At 40.1% G+C, this 16151-nt stretch overlaps 1 protein-coding gene across 3 annotated transcripts in view; it reads right to left on the bottom strand.

Annotated features, from left to right (window-relative positions):
* Positions 1-16151, bottom strand: part of nhsa (Nance-Horan syndrome a (congenital cataracts and dental anomalies)) — a 56341-nt gene that overhangs the window by 15176 nt on the left and 25014 nt on the right. Inside the window, exon 1 of one of the 3 annotated variants that reach the window (XM_086089382.1) lies at positions 1395-1508. The exons of the other annotated variants lie outside the window; for them this stretch is intronic. The gene's annotated coding sequence lies outside the window, so the exon portion shown is untranslated. Of the gene's footprint in view, positions 1-1394; positions 1509-16151 lie in introns of those variants that run through there. 3 annotated transcript variants of the gene reach the window in all.

Here is a 16151-nt window from a genome sequence, read left to right as displayed (position 1 = left end):
AATTTAGGGCATTTTTGTACCAAGGAACTGTGTTGGTCAGTTGAAGAGATTCATTTAGCCAAAAGTAGTGCTTTGCCACCAACTTATGGCATCTTGGTATCAAGGAACTAGTGTTGAAGTCAGTTGAAGAGCTTTAATTAGCCAAAAGTAGTGTTTTGCCACCATCTTATGGCATCCTGGTATAAAGGACCTAAATTACTGTATGTTGAAGTGAATCGAAGAGCTTCATTTAGACAAAAGTAGTGCTTTGTTGCCATCTTGGTACCAAGTACGTCCAAGTGCATTGAGGATCTTTTTTTGGACAAAAATAGTGCTTTGTATGTGCCAACCACTCGCCCACTTGTAGAAATGCGTCACAAATCATCAGCACCGTGACCCCATCAGCCAATCCTGGCCCCTCCTCCTCATTTGCATAGCAAGTCAGGACGAGACCTCCAGGCCACAAGGAGGAGGCGGGACGCAAGCCTGCGCCTCAGCCTTGTAATTTGCTCCGCCGGGCGCCAAGCCAAACCTCCCGACACCGTCACACACCGACAATTTTCGCCTGACGGCCTGGGAAAAAAAAGGAGCCACGCTCGGCGTAAACGCACACTCGCACACAACATGTCGTCTTGGCAGGAAAAAAATAATGAGAGGTACGCGCCTCGCAATTACCTCGAGGTCGGAGTCCGGCTTTGAACTCCAGTGCACCTCCTGGGCTGGATGCCCCCCCACCCCCTCCCCGCCCCGCCCCTCCCCTCCCATGTGACCTCCCCCAAACTCAACAATGCTCAACATCTGCTGCCGCTCCTCCCCCGACCTCACCCTCCATAATCTGTTTACAGGAGTTAATCCAAACGGCGCTCGCACCGCGACGGAGGACCACCAAAGGTTTGGTTAGCGGCGGGAATCCGTCACAATGATGCGACCAAGTGTCAACATGATCATTAGATTGATATTTGTTCAACTTTCGTCACATTTCGGAGAACGTTTCTCAAAACTCAAGCCTGTGAATTACTTAGGGACACTTTATGTACAGTATTTTATTATTATTATTATTTTTAATTTAAAAAATAAATACTAACAGAACAATAATACATTTTAATCAAGTTAATTCTTATTTAATTGAATTATATTTAATATGCAAAACGTTTTGTTACAGAAAAAAAACTTTTAAAATAATAATAATAATAATAATAATAAATTGTATTTGTAATGCACTTTACATTTCAAGAGAAATCTCAAAGCGCTTAAAATGAGCAGTTTGCCAAAACTATGTTCAGAAGAAACGAATGAATTCGCTTTCGCCAAATCTTTCCTTCCTCCAAAAATGACGCCATCTTGCGCAATCCAATTGCGTATACGTCACTTGCCCGAATGCGCTTAAACGGCAACGCTGACGACGGACGACTCACCCGAGCCGAGGCGCTAACGAACCAAATATTGACGATATTCATCCAGACTTCGTTTTTTTTTTTCCCGAAGCGCGGCGGCGACGAGTGAAAGTCTTTCGGAGGTCTGATTAGTGAAACACAAAGAGCGGCAGAGTCTGGCGGAATAATAACAATAATACCCCGCTGACCCGCTAATCCGCTTTGAGCTCACAGCCGACCCATCGAGGATGATGACGAGCCAGTCAAGGCTGAACATCGCTTCTCGAAAACTATGTCGACGTTAAGCGCCCTCATTTTCTTATTAAAGTTCATGTACATGTTATTATGTTTATTAACTAATTATGTTGTGGGTCAAATTGACCCGTTTGGAAAATCTAGTTTAAAAAAAAATAAATACTAAAATATTATTTAGAATTTTTTTATTAAAAACGTACATTTTCTCATTAAAGTTCATCTACATGTTATTATGTTTATTAACTAATTATGTTGTGGGTCAAATTGACCCGTTTGGAAAATCTAGATTATTATTATTTTTTTACTAAAACATTATTTAGAATTTTTTTATTAAAAAATTAAATGTTCTCATTAAAGTTCATGTACATGCTATTATGTTAATTAACCTCATGTTACGTAGCGGGTCAAATTGACCCGTTTGGGGAATCTAGAAAAAACAAAAAAACAAAACTTTTAATTAAAAACTTTAATTGTCTCATTAAAGTTAATGTACATGCTTTTATGTTAATTAACCCTCCTGTTATGTTGCGGGTCAAACTGACCCTAGAAGAAAAAAAAAACTTAGGTTCAACTTTGACTGCTGGCTTTCATTTTTTTAATTTAAGTTTTTTAAATATTAAAAACATTGCATTTGCGTTATGTGATATTTTGTTATGCTTAAACATGTGAACGGGTCACATTGACCCGAACGCCAACAGGAGAGCTAAAACATGAGAAAACGATTTAATACTCCTGTTGCTGTAACTTTTCGTCCCATGTAGATAATTGTGATGTCATCCAGTTTGACTTCTTTTGCGACGAGGTTGCATAAAAGGGCGCGAAGGCTCCCCCTTCCTACCGCATCTGTGCAGTATATAGCTTCATGCGGATATTTACGAGCCCGTCTGGGTGTTCGGCGTGCGTGTAAAGTCACGCGAATGCTTTTTCACGCGGCTTTAGTAGATGATTGGCGGTCGTAACGGACCACAATTCCCCTGCCCAGGCAGCAGCAGTGAACGCGACTGCAGGCTGGTGAAATCAGTTCCTGGGAGAAAGAGTGGGACAATATACGAGCCCTGAGGCACTCCGTTTGCAAGACTTCCCAGTTTCCTGTGGGAAGCTCGGGCAAAGTGCGGCCATTAACAGCCAATAGGAGTCAGGCAGATATTTTACGCACTTTTACAAACTTTAATCAAAATTTGATTAAAGTTAGCCATCAAATGTGGGCGGAGCTCGGCGTTAAAGTGAGATGATGATTGGCCTGTCCTGTGCATGTATCAAAATTCTTATGATTGCTAGTCGAAATTTCATCCCCCATATTGATGTAGTTACGACCGCACGCGCGAGGAGATTAATTCTACACACCCCTCCACACACTCGACTATTGTGTACTAATCAAATCCACCGCAACCCAAATGTGTTTCCACTTGTCGACTTCTTGTTTGTGAGCGAAAGCGAAAGCCGCATGAATGTGTTACAGCGTTTTTAAACACACGCGTTCCCATCCGCACACACTCGAGGGAAGGAATGTGCGCTTGACAAAGTAAATGTTTCCAAGCGTGTCACAGATTCGAGGCGTCGTATGACATATCCGTGGAGCGGTCTTTCCCAAATCTCCAGGGGGGGAAGAAACTGGCCGGTCGGCGAGAAAGTGAGCGGCGAAGTTGAGGTTTTCGCCACGGAAAGTCAACGCAGGGACGGCGGGGGGGCCGTAATACGAAGCGGCTGCGTAAACAGGCGTCACACACTTTTTCTGGAGCGTCATGAGGAGTTCCGGAAGCGTGGCAGCGGGCACATGTCAAACAAAAAATGGAAAATATCTAAATTTACCATCTCTTTTTTTATGGATTGTTATGAGTATTAAGCATGGGCTGATATTAGATTTGGACAGTATGATAACTGTGAGCAAAAATTTTGTATCATGGTATAAAAATTACAGCTCTAAAATATATATTTTTTTTTTAAATGTCTCAATATTTTTTCCCATTGGACGTGATCTATTTTATTGTTAATGTACAAAATATAGAATATTTGGCACTGAAGAAACATGTATCATTTTGAGTTTAAATAAATAAATAAATAAATAAATAACACATTTTAATTCTTCTTAGGAAGTCACGATGTCCCATCGTCATATACTTGGGCTACTCATGTTGTGCTTGGGGCTAACTAGTACCCACTGCACCATTTATTTATTTAGGAAAATTCATATGAATCCATAAAGCAAAAAGAGAATCAGTGTTTGCAATATGTCTTTCGTTTTGCTTCGTCTCTTCCTCCTCCATGCGTAACTGCCCGCCCCTGCCCCTCTGCTCACCGAGAAGGAGAAAAAAACCAGTTAATTTGATTCAGTTTCCTTCAAAGAGACGGTTTGTTTACTCAACTTTACAAGCAGCCAATTATATTGTGCCCTGCTTAAAAGCCCCCCGAAAGCAGTTATTGAAACCTTGACTTTTTAAACCATGGTAAACTGTCAAACCAGCAATCTTCAACCAAATTGGGCGATATGGATAAAAAAAAGAAAATAATAATAGATGTCCGATGTCAATTATTGTACTTACGTTTTTTTAATACTATTTTTAAAACATCAGTTTTCAAACAGTGTACTGAATGCTAAACAGTACGTACTTCAACATTTTATTAATATATGAAGTATTGGAATTGGAAATAAAAAAAAAATGCTAAAGATTAACACAACTATGACAATTATTAGCCTACAGGCTAACATCGTCCTAGCAACGAGAATATTTGGCCGGATCACACCTCGCTGTTGGCTATGCTAACATTACGCTAGCAACAAACGAAAGGGACACTGTACCTGAACTAGCTTAGCGCTAGCTAAGATGAAGCTAATAGCAACGTAGATTCAAAGTGTGACCAAATAGAAAAAACATGCTTTGTTTAGTCATTGGCCAAGTTTACGACATGGAATTCTAGAGGTTAAAGTAAACTATTATAAACTAAAAAACGTTTCGGTCATTTGGTGGCTAATATCAATACGAATAGCGAATGCGCTAACGTGGATCTTTGGTACGAGCCTGAGCTCAACTAATCGTCATTTAATCGCCTCGCTCTACTTCAACTGCATCATTCAAGACAACAGCAGCAACGAACCGAGCGCACCGTCGCTTGACTCCCGCCCGAGTCCCCCTTTTCCACTTGTCAGGCAGGTGATGAAGTAGCTTGTGTTGAGGAAGCAAAGCGCTGCTTGATTACAGCTTTGCGGCGGCGTCAGACAGACCGCCCCTCCCCCCCCCCCTCGCCCCACCGCCGTCCCCCTTTTTCCAGTTCCCAGCATCGCATTGCAGACAGAGGTCAACGCCGCTCCCACCTCCTCTCCCACATCAAAGCTCCAGGTGAAGGCAAGGTGAGGCCATTCCGCGCTAGGTGTGGTGGTCTAAACACGCAAGTCATCGTCTGCAATAAACTGGCGAGGCCCACGCGTGATTGGACGGCGGCTGCTCTTTGTTCATCTGTGCTGACTGGCAGCTTTCATTTCCGGGGAAAAAGGAGAGGCTGGCGGAATTAACACCACCGCGAGCTCGCTTGGGCTTTGGATGCAGTACACTGAAAAGTGGCTGTTGTGAAAACATTGTGTGGCATTTATGTGGAAGCGGAAAAATAAGCGGTGGTGCTTTTTTTTATTTTTTTTTTTTGGGTGCTGGAACACATTCACAACATTTCGGTGAGGAAAGCTGATTTATCGCATTACAAAGCTTTGAACGAATTGAACTTGCAAGTCAAGGTAGCGCAGTCGCGTGAAAGGGGAGAATCATGCGGTTCCGCAATGTTTTTGAATAGGTGAGGGGGTCACAAGTCTGTCTTGTCGAACGGAGCCTACAGAAACATTTGACTGATTGCCTCCGTGTCAACAAAGTGTCTCAGGTAGACGGACGGACGGACAGCGAAGACGGCCTCATATATAAATGTCTGACGCTGGTTTGCGCCGGGCCAGCAGACGGAGCGTGAAAGCCAGAGGAAAAAAATGCAGACGACGTGCGAGCGAGCGAGCGAGGGAGGGAGCGAGGGAGGACGTCTCTGCGGTTCGCAGAGACACAATGACCAGCAAACTTGAGCTGGAGCGGCGGAGAAGCTATAAATGAAACACACCGCGGTCAGGCCCGGGGGCACGGCCGGTGACCCGCTTGTGGGAATGTCTTCTTCAGCTGCGCAAATATCCCACGGCATGACGGGAAGAAAAGGTCTTGACAAGGTGGCGGATGACGGCGAGGACGGACGGACCGTAGAGACGGCTGCATTTGTAGCGTTGATCATTATAAACCACAATCACAATTTTGTAGACGTTTGGCACCAGGCAGGGCAGGAGTGGCTGTCGGGCATTTTGATGTGACACTTTGCAAAAAAAAAAAAAGATGACAAACTACAGTAGTGATATCACATTTTCCTAAAAAGAAGACAAGCGGACAGTAATGATGTCACACTTTCATAAAAACAAGACTGACTATTCATGTCACACTTTGTTAAAAAGATGGCAAACTACAGTAGTGATGTCTCACTTTCCTAAAAAGAAGACAAGCATTAATGCCACATTTCATAAAAAGAAGACAAGCGGACAGTATCGATGCCACACTTCATAAAAAGAAGACAAGCTGACAATATTGATGTCACACTTTCCTAAAAACAAGACAAACTACAGTAGTGATGTCTCACTTTCCTAAAAAGAAGACAAACATTAATGCCACATTTCATAAAAAGAAGACAAACGGACAGTATCGATGCCACACTTCATAAAAAGAAGACAAGCTGACAATATTGATGTCACACTTTCCTAAAAACAAGACAAACTACAGTAGTGATGTCACACTTTGCTAAAACGAAGACAAACTATGGTATTGATGTCACACTTTTCTAAAAAGAAGACAAATGGACAGTATCGATGCCACACTTTCATAAAACGAAGACAAGCTGACAATATTGATGTCACACAAGTAGAGAAATATTTGTTTTCCACTTTCCTAAAAAGAAGACAAACGATCAACTTTGCACTCGCAAGACACACTCTTGATGTTGCACAAATGTTGTTTACTACCCCAGTTGTACTTTCCTGTTTGAGTTTGTTTGGGCATATAATCATACAAAAACAACAAAAATTGCAGTTGTTTTTTTGCGGCTCTCAAACAATAAGACATTCGGGAACGCTTGGGAACGTCACCTTCTTAAAATACAAGTCTAAATCATGTTTTGACCAAAGTATTTTTTTTTTGTTGCCTTAAACATCACTCTGGACGCTGAGCACCTCCGCTAAAATCAACTCCAACCTCAGTTCAACAGATGATTCAATTCTACCCTTGATTTGGTTCCGTTTTTCGCGCTGTCTGGAAAAAAACTGAAAAAAACCCTTCAGCCATTATTTCAATGGGCTAACGATAAGACAGCGCTTATCTTTCTCCATATGCGGCGAGGCCGGAAGCCCAAATCGTCACCTCTTGCTAATCTCGGACACGTTCTGGATTGTTTCTCACTTGTCTCCGTCCCTGAAGAGAGCTCAGTAAAATGGAGGAAGTCGGCCTGCGGGGCGGCGTGTGGTCCGAGCGCAGCGCAAGCGGTCAGACCAAAGCGCTCGCTATTCCTGTTTTTCTCTCTCCTGCCCCTCACGACTTCCTCGCCTAAGGAATGTTGGCGTAATGATGGCTAACGCCACAATTAGGGATGGCGTGCCACCCGTGGCGACTACTGTACGAGAAAATATATTTATTTTTTTTCAACCCTACGAGGGAACAAAATGCAAAACATAAAATTGATGATTTTTGGTGTAAACAGGAATCGATTTTTGTAATGTAAAAAAAAAAAAAAATCAGAGAAGTAAATTCTCCCACAAATAAATTATTAGCCTCTAATAAATTAAACAATGTACACAGATTATGTAAAATAGCTTAAAGTATTCTCTTTTTAGGAAAGTGCAACATCAATAGTTTGTCTATTGACACGTTTTGTCTGTAAACAAACCCAGTGGAGCTCAGCCTGTGGCTGGCGCATGCTGCAGCTCGCGATATGCTTTTGGGAGTACATCAAAAACTCGTATAAAACTGTGAAGCTGTTCATTTCTTAAAAAAGAAGTCATGAGCTATTAATATCACACTTTCCTAAAAAGAAGTTAAAACGTTGAAGTCTGGTAGAACTTTCTGAAAAAGACAATGATGTTGCAGAAAAAAAAAAGATTGATGTTGCGCTTATCTGAAAAGAAGAGTTGTCATGTACATTCCTCGAAAGAAAGAAAACTACTGATGTTGAACTATTTTGAAAAAGGCGAATGTTAAACTTTCTGAAAAAGAAGAAACACTTTGTTGTCGTTTCCTCAAAAGAAGACAAACTACAGATTTTGCAAATTCCTTACAAAAAGACAAACTATTGACCTTGTACTTTCCGAAAAAAGAAGACAAACTTTTGTTTAACTTTACTAAAAAGAAGACAAGCCACGTAAATGATTGTTTGACGCCTTCCCTTCTTATACCAAACCAAATCGTGACCTTAAATACCCAACATAGCGTTTACAAGTCACAACCATGATTCATTTCAGTTCATTAACCGTGATCGGTCAAAATCAGCGGCCCCGGGACAAGGCATGAAAATAATTTTCTCAAACCAAGAACAAGATGTGGGAAAAGAACCTCTGGTGTTAACACGACAGAGAAAAAACAAACAGCGAAGACGGATGAGGCTGAAAGGTACCACAAATCAGCGTTAAAGGCAACGGGTGTGACCTAAGAAAACACGGCAACGCTGGCCAAATGTGCAAACATGATTAAAAAGGAATTGATCCGACCCAGAGATGACAATATGGCTGCCAATCACGTCGCCCGAGACAATAAGACTTAACCGTACCGCTAAGTAAAAGATAACATCAACAATTTATCACAGAAGATTAGAGTACAGAGTTTGGTTGAAAATTTGGGGTGGTTAGGCTTAAGAATATACGCAATATAGCGCACATGCTAATTTACATGCTAATGGGCTTTTGTTGGCCGAATGTTTTGGTGTTTAAATGTTCATTTAATTCTCTTCTGTTGTAATTGTTGTAATCCACAGTATATGCGATTGTTTTTTTAATTTATTTATGTTTTAAATGAATTAATATACAAAATATTGCTGATACTGCTAATGTGTACTATTGTATTAGTGTGTATATATAATAAGGCCGTGTTACATATTGCTATTTTTATTTTATTTTGCTGCTAAGACTTTCATCAAATTGATATTCATATAAAGTAACAGTCATATAGTGCCAATGTATTAAATGCCAATTTATTAAATTAATTACATATATATATTTTTTTTTCTAAGAACACTTCCTAGTCATTTTCAAACACGTTTAATTTAAGTTTGATTAAAAATAAAAGTTAATTAAATTAAGTTTTATTTGTTTAAATTGTGTAAATCAATCAAGTTTAAATTACAGTGACAATAATGCTAACTTCCATTAGCCTGTATAAGACATTTTACATTTGAATGTTAGCATTAAACGAGCAGATTTTTGCTCAAATATGATTTGCTGGAACATTTGAGTTTTTGAATATGCTTGAAGCAAACACGCTTGGCTTCTCATTCGGAGAGCTGTGCAAGAGAAAGAGTGAGAACTACGGGTTACTTCCAAAAGTTTGTTTTAACAAGTTTATGCCGACGCCCACCAGACTAATAGCACTGTAGGAAAAAAAAGGGGGCGGGGGGGGTGTGGGGGGAGCCACCCAGTTGTGGCGTTCTCACCAGTCAAATCCCACTGAGGCAAACTTCACTCCAATAAATCACACGGTGAAAACATTTCTCCGAGATAATAAACGGCCCTGAGCCGGGGCGGGCTGTTATCAGCCGTTCCGGAGTCTCCCAAGTGGAAACGCTTCCATATATTTCCCGTCGAAAACGCGCACGTGCTAAACAATGGCTCCGTTTCAGGAAGACGCTATCATAACAAACGAGCTGCACTCGTTCGCTCGGAGCACCTGTGGGAGTTTCGGACGAGTCGTAAAAAAACACCAAAAGACCTTCAGGATGCGAGGGCGGCAAGCTAACGTAGCCGTTTACATACAACACAATGAGAAGGGGGGAAAAAAAAAATCGGAGAAATTGTAGGATGCTGTTCAAATACATGCAACACAGATCTGAAACACTTCTCAGAAACAACTAAAGTTTAGTTTAGTTTTGTTTGGTTATTCATTAGTTAGTATGATAGCCTTGCTTGCTCCGAGTCCCACTCCGGTGTTCCACAGGGGTCAATTTTGGGGCCCCTGCTGTTTTTATTGAATTTGCTGCCCCTGGATTCCATCCAAAGTAAGTATGGTATTTCCTTTCACTGACAGTCACATACATGTCCCGCTAAGTAAAAAGGTCAATTTCTCCTTAAATTAAATCAACTTTGTTCCTGTCTGGAGAAAATCAAAGCCCGGATGGCACTAAACGTCTTAGCGAGTGCATGTCTACGAGTTCTAACGTCGCCTCGGGCGTCCCGGTTGAAGGCCCAAATATCCAAAAGTCACCCAGGAAGCCCACGAGTTGTCATCCGGCCAATCGGGCGCGAGCAGCTGCATTGTGCGACAACGAGAGACGGCGTATTGTCTTTCTTTTCCTGATGAGCTCCATTCCCAGAAGGCTCGTATTTCCCTCAGCTGCCTCGCAAACGAATCACAACACCTCAGTGAGGAGCTTTCACGCCAACGAGCCGCCGTTTTTGTCCAACAACTTTTGATGTAAATTTTTTTTTTGAAAAAGCTGAAGCTGAAATGAAATGCTGTGGAATTAGTTGTGTTGCTGATATTTTAAAGTTTTCTGTAAAATATAATATATAAATTTATAATATTTTTGTGTAAAATATCTCTTATTTTGGAAATTTTGTTGTAAGAATGTGGGATTTTTTGTCAAACAACTTTTGATTTAAAAAAATTTGGGGGAAAAGCTGAAATGAAATGCTGTGGATTTATTTGTGTTGCTGATATGTTGAAGTTTCTGTAAAATATAATATATAAATTTATAATAATTTTGTGTAAAATATCAATTTTTGGGGAAATTTTATTGTAAAAATTTAGGATTTGGGGCAACATTTTAAATAAAATTCAACTTATTAATGATTAAAAATAAGAATACATTTTTAAAACTTTATATTTTAAAATCTGGGAAAAACAAGAAAACAGAACTAAAAATAATAAATAAAAGTACAAAAGAAAATAATTTAGATGTGATAAGCAATAATGAAAAAACTTACAATACAGTACACTTCATTACTTCAAGAGAAAGGATACCTGACTATAACCAGTAAATGTATCATTTAAAAATATTTTTAATAAATGTAAAAAAAATATTAATAATTGTATATTTTTTAAAGTAAATTGGGCACATTATTAAAATAATACAAAAAAGGTCACCAAACCTCAATATTTTGAAACTAAATAATACAACAACAAAAAATATTAAAAAATAATAACAGGACCAAAAAAAAGCGAACATAATAACATACAAAAATCATACAAATTTACTGGTATTAACTAAGCCAACAACACTAAACTCATCCATCCACAAAGTGATCCCATCACAGTTAAGGGATGCCTGAGTTAGGAGAAACGCTTTACATTATAAAAACAAAAATGCAGACTTGAAACGTAATGTTATTACTATTATTATTGTTATTGTTATTACTATTACCATTATTATTATAATTATTATTATGTAGTAGTAGTACTTCAACTTTACTATTTTCTTCAGAACTTGAGTTTGTTGTATTTTGCCAGGTTGACAGTCAAGCGGATCTGCGCCTGTGAACCTCCTGCTGGTGTTTACATTTCATTTTGCTCCTTTCTGTCCATCGTGCCGGCCTCGTGACCATATATGGACATCCCTCCTGGCTCACCCTCCGGGGACACGCCCCCTCCAGAGCCGAGGCTCCGAGTGCCTTCAGGCATTGAGAAAGAGAGAGAGAGAGAGAAAAAAAAACGCCTCTGGGGGGGCTTTACACGAGGGGGCATCTGCTGGAGGCTGAGTGGAATTTCTTCATTACTTTCTCAGCGTCTTCAAACGTTTCACAGTGTTTGTGCTCAAGTAAGTACGGACATAAAACAGCGAGAAATTCCCACCCTTTGCCCCCTCTCATGCAGAGTTTTTAGAAAAACTTGCATTCATTGGCTTGTGTGGCTTTGGCACAAAAACACAGCGAAGCAGGATTTTTCCAGCAAAACGTTTGCATCAGAGACGTAACAGAAGTTGTTTTTTTTATTCGCATGTGACTTTCACACAGAGCTCAGCAAAAGCAAGGAATGTTTCATGCTGCAGCACGGCCTATTATCTTTCACAAAGCCAACATACCGCCTCGGTTACGTCACTGACACCTGGACAGGTTGATTTAAACACACCGGTTCTGTATTGCTACTTTTCAAACAGAAGAAGGAGAAGGGAAATGGCAGCCATTGACAGGCAGTGAGAAAGGGGCTAGAGTGTCCGTAAAATTGCCACATCAGCTATTTGCCATTACTTCTAACACAACCGCCATACTGATTCTGTTATGCTTCTGAAACCTCGTAATATAAAGGTCGACTCAGACACCCCCATTCTGTACCAGGTCCAACAAGAGAAAAAGCTACCTTTGGCAGTTAGTGTGAAAGGGGCTACATAGGTGAGAAATGTACGATCTCTGATGTGACAATTTTGCGAAATTCTGGTACACTTCTCAAAAACTGGGTAATTAGATCAACTTAGACCCCACTCCGCCCCAATTTCACACTGGTACTTACCGCACAGAACAGTAAAAAAAAAAAATCGGCAGGCAGTGTGAAAGGGGCTACAGAGTTGAACAAAAGCTGCCAATCAGGCATGAAACATTTGTTATCCTGCCTGTCAAACAAAACAATCAAATAAGACATTTCCATCTGAAATTGTTGACTTCTACCCCCAAGCCCAAGTCGGTACCTTTCACACAGAACAGCGACACTGGGAAGAGTGGCCGTCAATGTTAAAGGGGCTTTTGTGTGTGGACTTCAAAATGTTCTCTCCACGGGTTTCTCTCCGGTAGGCTTTGAACTTGTAAAGAACCCTTCAATAAGATGATGTTGCAAGGCAAACAAGGACCGTTATGTTAATCAATTAGGACATTTTACCCCCACCTCCTCGATCCCCCCCTCCCTCCCCCACCCGGGCACTGCTCTCAGGTTTCACGCACGGCTGCAGCTTCCAAGAAGAAAATACCCCAGCGGGGAAGTGGACACGCTCCGACGAGAGCCCATGAAGTCATCGGCCTCTTTCTCCCTGACATGTCCGCGTTACGTAAGACAATTCACGCGCCGTCAACAACACGCCGCCGTCTGATTGGCTGCGGCGCATGAAAGGCAAACTACAAAAAAAAAAAAAAAAAAAAGCCCGACGTGGTTGGTTGTTTTAAAAGCCATTATCTGTGTTTAAATGAAAACACAGTCTGGAGTAGGTAGGATGTAATTGGACACAAGTGCGTGGTCTGTCGGCCAATGGCGTCGCTCGGCTTTGTGTGAGGGAGGGGAGGGGGAGCTGGTGGGGGATTTCATTGTCTGCCCTCTTTTCATTGGCCTTCCCCATTTAGGGATATAATTTGTTGAATAAACAGGCTGGTGGAAGCCAGTTACGTTTGCGTCCATATTGGAAGACACGCACACACTTTTGTCAACAGCGCACACTCCATTCTGAGAATCCTGACCGCAGTTTGCATCATTCCGGAAGTTTTCCCTCCTGCCAAGCTAACCAACCAGGCAGAGTTAACCGAAGACAGGTTGTCAGGAAAGTAGTAGCATCAGCGCCACGACAATCTGGCTGCGATTACACCCGCAATTTGTTGGTAAATGGACGGCGTTTATGGGATGCCGACGCCACGGCGCGCGCTTTCACGCGGAGACATGGCAACACTTGCAATCGCATCATTAGACGGCGTGACGTGTAAAACAGTTGCGGTTGCTTTCAACACAACAGGGGGGGGGGGGGGGGGGGCGTGTCCGCGCTTCAACTTCACACTTTGATGGTGTTTGCTGAAATGAGCCGACACGCGGGGCTGAAAGGTGAAACGTTTTCATTCCCTGATTTCACGACTGAACACGATGACCTTTCAAGATTTGAATAAAGGTTTTCAAATGAAATAAAATACATTCTACTGAAACTGGCTGTCTTTGAGTGTTGCCAGTTTAGTTACCTAAGTAATTCAGCTACTTAACTGATTACTCGCTTTAAATAGTAACTTTACTATATAACTGATTATTTGCTTTAGAAGGTAACTTAATGACTGATTACTTGGTTTTAAAAGTAATTACATTAGATTGCAAGCTACTTTAATAGTTACCTGATTACTTGCTTTAGAAATTAACTTAATTACTGACGACTTGGTTTTCAAATTAAGTTAGATTACAAGTTACTTTAATAGTTACATAACTGATTACTTGCTTAAACTGACAATAATAATAATAATAATAATAATAATCAGTTTTATATAGCGCTTTTCTATCTAATTAGATACTCAGTAAACTGATTTCTAGTGAGCTTTCTGTTCCATCTTACTTACTTAACTAATTACTTCATTACTTGTTTTTAAAATCAAGTTAGATTACAAGTTACTTTACTATTCGACTGATTTGCTTTAAAAAAAAAGTCACCTAATAACTGATTACTTGGTTTTAAATTGAAGTTAGATGACAAGTTACTTTAATCGTTACTTAACTGACTACTTGCTTTAAAAAGTAACTTAATTACCCATTACTTGGTTTTAAAAGTCATTAAGTTAGATGACATGCTACTTTAAAAGTTACCTGATTACTTACTTTAAAAAGTAACTTAACTACTGACTACTTGGTTTTAAAATTAAGTTAGATAAAAAAATTACTTTCATAGTGACTTACTTACTGATTACTTGCTTGAAAAGTACACTAACAACAAGAAGTAAACTGCTACCTAGTGAGCTTTCCTTTCCATCGTCCAAGAACAAAGTGTCAGTTGAATAGAAGCAGCTCTAACCAAAGTCCTCTTTCAGACTCAGCGGGGGGTTGTAAGCGACGGACCCCCAGATTGGTCGCCAGTTATGCGCGACCGCCGACCCCTCCTGTTCTATCTGCTTTTATCTGCCAAAGAAGCCGAGCCTTCCTCCGGCCATCCCTTGGGCTTAAGTCGTTGAAACCATGAACAGAATCACACTTTTATCTTTAAACTCCACTGGCCCAACGTTAAATATTTCAAACCCTGCCATTGAGAAAACTAAATTTCCATATTCATTTAGTTGATGCCGAACACAGAAGCACGTATTAAAGTGGAGCATGTGGAATAAAAGTGCACATAATAATAATAACAACGGCGATACGGGGTCAGCAACATCAGCAGGCCAGATGTCAGCGGGGTGGGCGTGGCCTGAGATGGAATATTAATAAGGAGGACTGGCTGGCTGCACACATGCTTTGTCTACGTCGGGCAGCAGTGACAGTGGGGACGGCAGATTAGGGGCGACGACCCAGATTAAAGGGGTCAGGTGACACTCACCAAGCGGCAAACATCCTCAAAGCTTGCACAATAACAACAGTCATGGACATTAATACGCATTACATGTCCGTGCAAGGGATGACATCACCGACAGCGGGCAACATGGTGACGATTTGACCTGCTCATGCTCAGTCACGGTGGGAATTATTATGCCACATTACACACCCCTCAGTAATCACAATTACATGTAATAACTACTGGTACTATATTAAAGTAAATATTTCAATGACAAAGTAGTTATTATCGTGTAATAACAATTTTCTTTTTTTTACAGTTGGGTAATAACACAAGCCTTTAGTAAATAGAATACAATGTTTTGTGAAGTAATTAGTTATTATCACGTCATAATGAACATTTTCAGTAGTTTTTATGGCAGCAAAGTGCTCAATAGTTTTCAATATTTGGAGTATTGAATGGTAATTGCATAATAAATAAGTGTTCAGTAGTTAGCACCATTTTGTGTACCCAGTAATTTTAATCATGTAATAAAATAAGTTTTCATTGGTCAATACTGCAATGGTTTGAGTATCCAGTCAAATCATGCAATAACACATGCATCCAATAATTTTTGCTACATTATTTTAAATATTCAACAATTATTAGCATGTTATAGCACACATGTTCAGTAGTTATTACAATGTACTAATACAGTCCTTGGTACGACAATGTATTTGGTATTCAGTAGTTATGTAGTTCTAAAATCTGTATTCAATAGTTTTTATCATGTAGTAAAAATAAAAATACACAGAATTTGAATATCAAGTAGTTTGTAGTAGTAGTAGTTTGAATTAATTGCATACATGTATACATCTAGAATCTATTGATTCTAACCAAACTATATACAGTACCAAGTAATTATCATGTTATAACACAAGTGTGAATATGTTATTACAATTATATTTTGATTATTCAGGAGTTATTATCATGCAATAACACATATTGTCATTTGCTGTGAAATATAAGGTGTCAGTAGTTGTTTCGTTAGTTTAAATTAGTTATTAGCATGTAATAACACATGGCATACAGTTACTACTATGATATTACACAAGTACATGCTCATTTTGTCTGAATGAAATCGATAAGAAT

The sequence above is a fragment of the Leptonotus elevatus genome, chromosome 11, assembly GCF_054856555.1.
Source record: "Leptonotus elevatus isolate MCC_2025b chromosome 11, RoL_Lele_1.0, whole genome shotgun sequence".
Lineage (NCBI taxonomy): Eukaryota > Metazoa > Chordata > Actinopteri > Syngnathiformes > Syngnathidae > Leptonotus > Leptonotus elevatus.
This window is presented reverse-complemented; position numbering and strand designations above follow the sequence as displayed.